At 32.2% G+C, this 11,061-nt stretch overlaps 1 protein-coding gene across 4 annotated transcripts in view; it reads right to left on the reverse strand.

Annotated features, from left to right (window-relative positions):
* Positions 1-10,901, reverse strand: part of LOC148607478 (uncharacterized) — a 33,024-nt gene extending 22,123 nt beyond the window's left edge. For 2 of the 4 annotated variants that reach the window (XM_088547100.1, XM_088547095.1), the window contains exon 1: positions 3,508-3,663. The gene's annotated coding sequence lies outside the window, so the exon portion shown is untranslated. Of the gene's footprint in view, positions 1-3,507; positions 3,664-10,794 lie in introns of those variants that run through there. The other 2 variants (XM_088547101.1, XM_088547096.1) reach the window with 2 other exon arrangements.
* Between the last annotated feature and the right edge of the window lie 160 nt (positions 10,902-11,061).

Genomic DNA, 11,061 nt, shown 5'->3' on the forward strand with positions numbered 1-11,061 from the left:
CTACTGTAAATTGGATTTTTTGTTTTTCTTTGGGATGATCTGTTATTAAGGCAGTTTGAATATTACTTCTGTAAATTTTTTTCATATTAAAGATAAGCCCATTTTGGATTTTTACACAATAAATGAAGGCGTTATATACATGTACTTAAATGAAAAATAAATGATCAAATTACATGTACAAGATTTTTCATATGCTTCAGCATGGTCAAGCATCTGTATAAATTGTAAACTAGAGCCTCCCAAGAGTCTGAATTACTTACCTGGTTCATTTTCACCTTGGGAGGATATTAACTCTAACAAAAAGTTGTCCTTCAACTTCAATCCATGAAGACTTTTGTGGCCTTATTATATAAAGATTACTTCTTTAATTAAAAAATTTTTTCTATCTATTATGATTTTCAAGAAATTGGTTAAAAACTGCAAAAATGACCTTTTTCACCTTTCAAGGGCAATAACCCTAACAAGGAGGCATCTTACAATTCAACCCAAAGCAGACTTTTGTAGAGGTCTCACTAACCACTTCTAACGTTTCCATTACTTTACATGTTAAAAAAGTAATTTTCAAAGTCTCACTGTGAATTCCCAGGACAAATGACATCTTAAAGTTGCATACTGTTGCGAAGCTTGGAAAGTAAGGCTTCCAAAATCATTATGCTAATGGTACGATGATAGTAGAAATTCTTCACAAAATTTACTTGAATAAATAATACTGAAAATCCACATTTTTACCTGTTCTGCTAACTGACAGCATGGAGGCCAATTACTCACACATGTAAACAATATTCATACACTTTTGTAGTTAATTACATATATGATTTTAAAGTACACATTCTTAGCTTTATTTTGACTACTTTTAATCATAATACATGCAAATAATGCACTTACAATGCATATGTCTAGGTTCAGTGTGTTTTTGGTACTACATAGGGGGGTGGTCATTTGACCCGGAAGTGGTTAGTGAGACCAGAGCTTTTCAATTTAAAGCAAAGATATGATACTCATCTTCCCCTATCCCTCATAGTTTTTGAGATACATGTATACTTGAGAATAAGTGGTTTTATCCTCATGTTCTATAGATAGTCAGAGGGAAAAAAGACAACTGCCAAATGATGGCAAAATGGGTCAGGTGAGCTAACAAAAAAGGATTATTGTGACAATTATTCAGTCTAGATGAAAAAAAAACTCACTCATGTGATGAAGAAATGAACATCATCATGTGAAATATACATTGTTTTATCAACGTAGATTGAATGAAAGAGCTCAGATGAGTTAATATACTTTGCTAATAAAACATGAACATGATTGAGGAGATGTATTTCACAAAAGACATCAAAATTCCTTGTATAAATAACATTGTAATCTTTTTCATCAGAAACATCAAAACAAAATTGAAAGTTGTCAATAAAAATTCATTTTCTGCTTAGATTTCATGTTTGAACAGGATTCATATTCTAGCCCCTGATTACACGGTATATACTTTAAGTGTAAGTGTTTGTAAGAATCAGGCAAAAAGGGAAAAATCAGAAACATGCATGTCAAAACCCCACCAATCTGACAATGTAATATCACTCAAGACTGCTTTCTCTTATTTGAAAGGCCATTATTTGATCTCTGCATCATTGGACTTGCTCAGAAATTTTTCAACATAATCCTGGAAAAGGTTTTGACAGAGTTATCTGCCCTTGAAATGTTGATTTTCAGTGCATTTCAATAAAATTGTAACTCAATGGTCCAGCATGATATGGAAAATCTTGTATATTTTTCTTGATTCTGATGATGAAAAAAGTCAAATTAAACTATCAAAAGGTGGGTTTTTTCATACCATGTTTCACCCACTGCCTGATTCTTACAGATGCAAACACTTAACAATACATGTAAATCTGAAATGTGTCCATAGAACAGGAATACTCCAACAAACCCGAACTTTCAAAAAGTTCTGAGAAAAAAATGTTTACAGCCATGAAATGATTTTAAAGAAATTAGTCCTTCTCTCATTGATTTCACCAAAACAACCTGAAAATTAAGAAGCAATCTTTGAATGGCCTGCTCTATTTCATATATTTACATGGGAAATACAAAAAGGACTTTTAAAATTATGTTTTTTACTGTATATTATCATAATTGGCCGATTTGGTCTATAAAGAATGTATTTTGATGCATACTGAATAATCAAATACATGTACCATTTTATCTATTAAAAGAAATGCAATCCTATATGTTTATTATCCCGAAAAAGAAAATTAAGTTATGTTATCAAACCAAGCAGAAAATTGTGTTTATCTTACTTTGTACTATGTAATGGGACATTTTTGTACAAAAACTTTAGTTGTGGCAATAGTAAACAAATAAACCAGTCATAAACATATATATATTGTAAACAATAAAGCTTACTAGTTATCTTTAGGTAGGTTTACATGTATTTCATAAATCAGAAAATTATTTTCTTGTTGAACAATTTTTCAACCACCAACTGACACCTGACACCTGCCCAAAATTTTCAATCTCAGATTGCTGCCATATGATACAAAAAGTATTGGCAATTATCAACGGCAAGATTACATTGGTTTTGAACAACTCAACAGAACAGAACATCACACTGAAATATTTTCTGTTTAGACTTTAAGTAGCTGTCTTTGTACGAATCATGCAAAATCTGAAAAATGTGATACACCCCAAAAAAGGCTACATATTTTTATTTTTGTAATTAAGTTGTTTTATGGGTCTATATTATGAAATGTGTAATTATTCATTCCAATCCGCCTGCTCTTAGGAGATAATCAACATTGAAAGTCCAATAGATTCTATTGTATTTGAGTGTCATTCACAGAGTTATCCCCCTTACTTTCGAATTCTACAGTGCATTCTATACAATTTTTATCTCCTATAAGCACGGTTTATACGAAAAGTCAAATGTTAATTTCTGTTTACTAAAGCATTTTAAACAAAATATCAAAAATAAAAATATTTAGGCTTTTCACCCATGAATCACATTTTGCATGATTCTTAGCTGGAGTACTACTTAAAACTTCTATAATTCTGTGTAGATTATAACTAAAGGTCACTCAATGAATTCTGGATGAAAACTGAAACATGTTTATGCTGAAGGAGGCCGTTATTACTTCCAAATTCAAAGAAATATAGGTAGGTCATTGAATTCAGCCTCTTTCATTACATTATGTATGCAGGACCAAAGCTGACTTTAGCCTGTTTAGTTACCATAGTTATATGCAGATTAATTGGCTGTCAATGACTTTTATCCAACATGAATTTATCTTGACCCATAAGTTACAGAACATTAACATTTAATTCAGACTTTTCTCTATTTTAAGAACTGAAAATAGTTAAGACATTATACTTTAAAACAGACCTAAAAAATATTAATTAGAATATTACTACAATAAATTAGGCTGAATCATTTTTTTTTTAATATCAAGTCTGAAAGTCTTGCAAAAATAACCAAACAATATTCACAAGATAAAAAGTTAATTTAAACAATTGATCTCTTACCTTTAAAAAAACACTCCATGAGGTAAAACAGTTACTTTTCACATGCGGTCTTTTTTCAATTTTTCATAACATGTTAAATCTAAAGAAGGCCTTTCATAGGTGTGTTTAATTTATTCCAATATGTCAGGGAACAAAGACCGTTTTTAAATCCTGGGGATATTTATGGATTTTAGATTTGTTTATTAATATATTGACGTCTTGTTGTTTACAAAAAAGGTATCGTAATCAATTTGAAATTCTTTCAACCTTAAACACTGACTCAATACAAAGGTCAAGAATGATCAGACATGAAGAATGGCTGTATATTTTTTAACCTGAATTGTGGAAACTAAACTTGGAATATTTTGATAATATTTTTCAATATGATACCTTTCTTCATGTACTTAGTATAATCAAGTGAATCAAGATTCTAGCGGAAATCAAAAGAATGTAATCACAGGACAAGTACCTGACATGGAAAACCGACACACACAAAAAAGAACGTAAAATAACCAAAATAATACATACAAAGCAACAAAAGTAAGTGAAAAAAATGAAAAAGCTAATAAATGTTCCATTCATTCTGTAGAAGAAGTTTGCCAAAACTTGAATTTAGGAATTAGGATTAAAAGCCAAAAGAACTTTTTATTCAAAAACATGAAAAAAATAAAATTGGTTTATAAATATTTTTATTAAGTAATAAAATGTTAGAAACATGTATAATCATTGGTGTCTTTTCTGTATTATATGAACTGATTTATATAATGTATATACATGGATAGAATGTTAATAAATGGCCCACACAAATCTTGAATATTTATAATAAGTATTGAAAATCTTTCTAAACCATAGATAGGATTCAGCACCAAGGATGGAGTTAATTACATGTACTTTCAAAAGTAATTGATTACCCATGATTACAAGTTTTATGAAATGTAATTGATTACAGAATTAGCACACCTCTGTCCTACTGGGGAACACATTAAAAAAGAACAAAATACTTGATAAACAACTGATGAGGTACATGTATATATTTGGTCAATCCCCCCCTTTTTCTTAAGTGTTTAAAAGGCTTACAGCTGAGAAAAGAAACAGAAGAGAGCCAATTTAAGAAATTTCCTCCAATGAAGACAAATCATATTTACATGTATTAAAAGCTCATATATGTGCATTATTATACAAAGTTTGGACAGACTAACAACACTTTGCCAGTACAGTATACATTTATTTTGAATATACATACAATTGTACATTTTTGGTATTCATTACAACACTAGTAAAGGTGCTTCACAGATAAATTTCTTATTTATCTGAAAACCTCTGACTTCAATAGTTCTTCAATGTACATTACATTGTTTAATTAAATGTGTATGTATCATAATAAATTAAGCCAAGTGATGAATCAAAATTTATCAAAACATTAGTGTGTCCTTTTGATTCTGGTTTTGGACCCTAAAGAGCTAGTGGTGGGTGCAGATATCCTGAAAAGAGGGGATATAATCAACAAAATCTTTCCAGAATAAACCCCCCTCTGGAGCTTCACTTATGAGAGCTCTCTTGTCCAAGATTGTGCCCTTTACTTTCTAGCTAGAACATACATGTACACAGACAGTAGTAACAAGAGAAGATTTTTAAATTATCAAATGGTTAAAATGGTGCTAATCATGGTTCTCTATCTGAATAAGATTTCCTAAAATTTTCCAAGATAAAAGTGTAAGAACAAAAGATCAAAGAAAATTGTGCTACTTATCAGAATCTTAGACAAGTTCTAAACTTTGACAGCCCAATACAACCCAAATAAACTTAACCTCAACATTGTACTTGAATAAACAGGTCATCAACTATATCATAATGTATAGATTAACAACCCTTTGCAAGGGAGCATCCAGGATTTGATTTTAGCAGAGGCGTAAATTGATTGATTGATTGTTGGGATTTAAATGCCTGAGCAGCAATATTTCAGCTATATTCAGGCAATGAACATGAAACGGATGATAAAATGAACATGAATGATGATGAGATGAAACAAGGGATGGGACACAAGGATAATAGGGTAGACAAATTTTGATTGCTACTAGCAAAAGGAGGGATGGGTAGAGTCGGCAATTTAGCCTCCTGTGGCGGAGCACAAAGGTTCCTACTCCTATCGAATACCACAGCAGGGTTCTTTAATGTGCGAGGAACATGGCATCTTTCCCAACACGGTGCACCACTGTGGTTTGCGGTCAGGTTTTCCATATTATAGCCTGACAACCCCAGCATGTAACATGCCAGGGGTACCCCATTCCACCACCTGGGGCACACATCCCAGTTGCTCTGTGGGGAGAACGTCAAGCCCCCGGCTAGGTTCCTGAGCACTATCTAGTCGCTTTTTACGACAAGCTTAGCGCTGCTACAGGCCTATTCTTTTGACACCCGGACCTGCACAGGGCGTAAATTGAATTAAATGCCAGGCAAAGCAAGGCAAAAAATATTATGGGGTGAAATTTGTGGTGGAAATTTTTTTTCTTACTGATTTAGGGGGGCGTATGCCCGGTACGCCAGTCCTTGGATCCGCACCTGCTTTGGGACTGTTGTTTGAGAATATTTTTAATACAGTATGTAGGGGTTCAAATTAATGATGCTCCACTCCAAGGTCTGGGAACATCAATTACTGATCTAGGACCTTTCAATTTACATTTACCTGGAACCCAACCATTTTCACTAACATTTCATTTTTCAATTGAGGGTTTTCAATTTTACTTAAGCAGGCTCAAGATGGAAGGACCAAGGTCACCACTGGTAAGCAGTTTCATAAAAAAGATTTTAAGATCTTATTTTATGCCTCATTGTCCCATTTAAAGCTACGAATAAAACTGAATGCACAATTTCTTTATTGTGATATACAAAAATGATAGCCAAATATCTAAAATTAATGACTGTAGAACTTGTATTACAGAATTGGTCAGTATTGGTGAAACAAAATGACCTTCAAACTAAATCTATATAAAGGCTACATAAATGTATATCTATTAGCACACACCCCAGGGTATATTTGATTCCCACCATGCCTGTAGACACTGAATTGAGGTCAAAATCAATTCGGAATACTGATATCAATATAACTAATAAATGTATGCACATGTAGGTGCTTCACTTTTCAAACAATTCATTGTATTCATCAATAAAGTGACAGCTAGGTCACTGACTGAATAAGTTGGTATTTTGTTTGATAGAAAGATAAAATTCCACTTCTAGATCTTTGAAATATATCACTGACATTAATTTTACTCAAACAAGAAGGTGAATACTAAGTTAAAACATTGCACATCATTCATTTTAATTTCACAGGTAACAAAGAGAAATATACATTGTATAAAGTGAATCATTAAATATACCGTACATGTATCAGATAACCTCATTGCAGGTAGAAACTGTCGAATTACATGTACATTGTATCAAGCTAATTATCAGTGGTCAATCTTTATCCCAATAATGAAGTCAAGATCTACTGAAATCATCAATATCACTTAAAATTGTTGATAAATATACAAAATTAATAATTCTAATGATGAGAACTTCACATTTTGAGGTTTCCATTAATTAACATGGTACATGTAGTACAATACGAGTTTCATAGATTTCCATGCAGCTTTTAAAAAGGGCAGGATCAATCATAACTACTCAGCCTTTTCCGCTACACCTACACTAAAAAATTTCTTTGGTATAATTGGAAAGGCTTGGGAGTTCCAATTGGGACAGGATAAGCCTAGTGAAAAAAGACGCTATAACACCTTAGATGCAAATTCTAAAGTATATTACAGTTTTAAAAATTTTGTGGCAGGGTTAAAGTACATTTGTATCTTAAGGTGAAAATAACCCTCTCCCTTTTAAATTTGGCCACTGTGAAAAAGGACAAGTAACTTAAGCTTCATTCTGGTCTAATTCAGTTATGACAAAACATGCTTTCTATAAAAACAAGTAGGACAAATTTTCTTATTTCTATCCCTGTTAATTATGTTGGTAATACAGGGATTTATGGGCCAAATTAGTGATCATGTCAAGAATTTTATGGTTTGTTTTGTCACAGGATGAATTCAAATTACTATGCCTCACTCATTTTATTATGGAAATGTTGCTTTCTGTTCTGCTTACATACAGGTACTCCAAAATAACTCATTAACATTCAATAACATACATGTATATTTATATCATTGAAGTTTTAACACCCAAATATAACACTTTGAAATGAAAAACATGATTTGCATTCATGGTATTTTTGTCTTTTCCACCTTAGAAAACATCTAAAGATACTGTGGAAATACTTTAGTTTGTGGATTCCAATGTTCATGGATTCGGGAAGAAACTGAAGTTCATGGATTTTTGAATTTGTGGTTTTCAGATTTTCAGCATACACATCAATGGAAATCTCTTTTTCGTTTGGCACCAAATTTCATGGTCTGGTCTATTCAGAAAAACCACAAAAAATTGGTACCCAATGAACTACAGTACTTTCACAGTAATTATTGATAAAATTATAAAATAGGCAATATAAGATTTTTAAATGCCTTGGTCTTGGACAAATATTTCACACACATAGGATAGTAATTGTCATCCTAGCTTCCTAAAACACTGTTGGTCTGTTGAATTCTAACAGGGCCATTTTGTTCTGTGTCTAGACTGAGGAATTTGGCAGTTTCTTCATTTATACCGTGGATACTGTAAACGTACTAATCGTGATGTACTCATTTTTGCTAATTCATGGTGGAATGTAAAGCAAGAAAAATAATACATGCAAAATCAATTTGTATCACTGTATAATACTTATCTTTTTAAAAAAAAAACACAAAAATTGATATCCATGAATATGTTCACTTGAGAGAATCCGTGAAACATGATACATTTACAGTGACTGGTGTTACAGAACTGAGAAATTGCAGTAAGAGCATCCTGAATATAATAGGTACATGTATGTACATGCGAAAAACCAAGAAACAATTAATGATGAAACAGTCAAACCAAGGCCTTGGATTTGTCACTACAGTATACATGTATAAACTTGGGGAGCAGAACAGGTTGCATCAGGGTCTCATGTCAATTTTTTTGATAGACTCACACGTAAAATACATTGTAAGTACAAATTATATAGCCAGAGGAAAAAACTATATAACAATCACTAAGGTTATTGGTAGTCTGTCTGATCTCCTTCCATCTGGACATTCCTATTATGGAAAAATTAAAAGTCACACCCACACACACCTATATATATATATTTATATATATATATATATATATGTGTGTGTTTGTATAATATTGATTTCTTGGGACAAGCATCATTAATTTAATCCTCTATCCTACATAACAATACCTATATGAGCTGTCCCGTACTACCATACATCATGTACTAAGCTACATGTACAGCCCTAGATTAATTGAACAAGGAGGAATGACCCGGCCAGTGAACGCTATATTTTATGTGGCCTAGCTGGCTGAGTGGTCTAGGGCGCTGGACTTTGTGCAGATGGTGTTGCCATAGATGTAACAGCGGTACAAATTCTAGTCCCATAAATGGAACGCCCAAAATTTGCTTAGCAAATTTGACAGATATATATCATGTAGTACATGTAGTATTACATTGATATCAAATCCCATGTTGATAGTTATGAGCTTAAAGTATTGAAAAATAGTCACATATTTTAGTACAAAATGACAAACCAAGATTTCCCATAGGCTATCATCTATGTAAACATAACTAAATGTTGAAGGAACTGAGTGCAATTTTGTGTGTACAATTACCCAAGCTGTGTTACAATAATAACTTAAGCTGAAAAGGTTGGCAAGATAGTTTTAACTTATGTGCAAAACTTTCTATAAGTTTGGGTGACACTGTTTATACTTTCAATGACGAAATTAGGTTTTTTAGTTAAGGAAGGTCATGATCATACATTAATTCTAATTTGACATAACATTCAAATAATAAGCAAATAACTTTTGACCCAAGAACTAAGCTTTATATCTATTTAAGCCTTGTATCTGTACATTGCTACATAAAAATTTCTCTGTTGGTATTATTTACACGTAGCTGCAAATCATTTTATGGAAAAAATTTGCAGTTTGTAAATCATCGGTTCTATATAATTATGTTCTTAATGTTTTTTCCTTTGCCTAGAATTAACACAAAACAACATTTATTATATCAAAAAAGAAATAATGAGTAACAAAGAACAAGGGTCTGTGTGTGTGTGTATAATATAAAATGTATGCCATCAAGGTCAGGTCAAGGGGTGTTTACTAACATATTCAAATCAGCTCAACATTTCATATATAGTATAATATTCCTTATATATATTCGCCATTGTGGTTTACTGTACACCCTTCAAATCCATGTATGCATTCAAAATTAGATTAATTTTTGCTACCTTGGATGCATTTCTTAACGAAGTCAGAAGAAAATTAAATGTACACATGACCAAGATTTTCCAGGCTATGTGTATAGAAACAAAACATATCCATCAATTGTTTTTTGAATTATTATCGAATGCTTAATATTTTGACCCCTGGAATTGGGTTTGATTCAAATAATGAATCAAATTTAAATTTAATTACTTAATTGATACTATGGTCGTCTGTGTTGCAATTTGATAGTGGGATTGCCATTTGATAGTATACCCCCATTAGTGTCCCTGTGAGCACACTCAATATATAGGTTACAATAGTGCAATTATGTCTCCTCGGTATTCAGCCAGATCTTTACTCCCAACATGCAGCCCAGTGGAAAATACAGAAACGTTCACGATTGGTGGATAATAAAAAAGATATTTTCATGAAAAAATTGTATGAACAGTAAGGAACCAAAAGTATCGAATATGAAAGTTAGCAGCACATATATGTGTATTTAATGGAGCACTTAAGGCTTAGGGTGGCTACTGAAAAAATGATGTTTGAAAAAGTATCCCCCCTTTTTAACCTTAATTTATGGGCAGAAACGCCGCATGACATGGTGGTTTTTATTTCAAACTTTAGTTTAAAAGCTATATGGGTGTATTTTAGCAACATTGCGTTAGAGAAATTTCACCCAGATCTATTTTTAGAATTAAGTGGAATTGAGGACCCCCCATACGGTAATTGCATTGTGAATAATTGCGCTCTTGTATCCTATACATGATAACTTACTGACTCAGTTCAAGCAAAGTAGAATACAGTTAATTACATTTACACTAATTACAGACTACGTACTACTGTCGAACTGATTCATGAATTGTAGTCAGTTACATTTAATATTGTAATATTATAACATCTATTTCGTAAAGTTTTTATTAAGGGTACTACCTGAAATTTCCACATGCACAATATCTCCTTCTTTTTCGTACTACTGAGGCTTCAGGCTCCGGCGTCCTTGTTTCCAGGCTAAGCCAAAATGATTAAGTAAACGCAGCTTTGATTGGTTCATAGTCTTTATGTCATTTCGCCCAAATAGTTTCGCTCTATAAAAAGTATTTTAGGTTCGGAACTTGTTTCATCGGAAATTTTCCACAACTTGTCTTATTTAATCTATGTAAAACAAAACATGCTACTGCTACACTTCATTGATTAATA

This window comes from Perna viridis, chromosome 9, assembly GCF_037379345.1.
Source record: "Perna viridis isolate PV_CMFRI_1.1 ecotype Kerala chromosome 9, ASM3737934v1, whole genome shotgun sequence".
NCBI lineage: Eukaryota > Metazoa > Mollusca > Bivalvia > Mytilida > Mytilidae > Perna > Perna viridis.